Genomic DNA, 561 nt, shown 5'->3' with positions numbered 1-561 from the left:
AGATTTGCAAAGAAAAATGTCAGAGGATTTCGATATAAACCAAGAGGAGACTGGTTTTCCTTTGCTCCTATTAAACAAACTCGCGAGACTAGCATATCTCAGAGGCGCGCGTGCTGCGCATACGTCATACGCCTTCCACCGGAACAGATCCGCATATGACAGATAACGGAAGTGAGAGAAATGAGAGAAATTATGCATGTTTTCATTTCTCTATACTCTGTTTTAATGGTTAAATAAAATTTTATTAATCAAAAAGCCCGTCTAATTAATTGTGTTTTACAGTTTTACCTTTACCAAATTCTGTTTTCCATTCTTTTCTGGATTTTAATAATCAAAAGCATCTCAAATTAATTGATTTATTTTTTTTTTTTTTCAGAAATACTGCACATTTACATTTTTCTCCTTTAATAAATTCTGGTAAATAACATTTATGGTAAATACTCATAATTTTATTATTAGTAGACTAGAACACGTGGATATGTTGTCATTCTTACACTATAATACTGAACTTTGATTTCAGTGATTTGGACTATGAGATGGACACTTGCTTCTTGCACTTTA

This window comes from Sinocyclocheilus anshuiensis, unplaced genomic scaffold (genome assembly GCF_001515605.1).
Source record: "Sinocyclocheilus anshuiensis isolate Anshui unplaced genomic scaffold, SAMN03320099.WGS_v1.1 scaffold1957, whole genome shotgun sequence".
Classification (NCBI taxonomy): Eukaryota; Metazoa; Chordata; class Actinopteri; order Cypriniformes; family Cyprinidae; genus Sinocyclocheilus; species Sinocyclocheilus anshuiensis.
Note: the sequence above shows the minus strand (reverse complement) of the source record.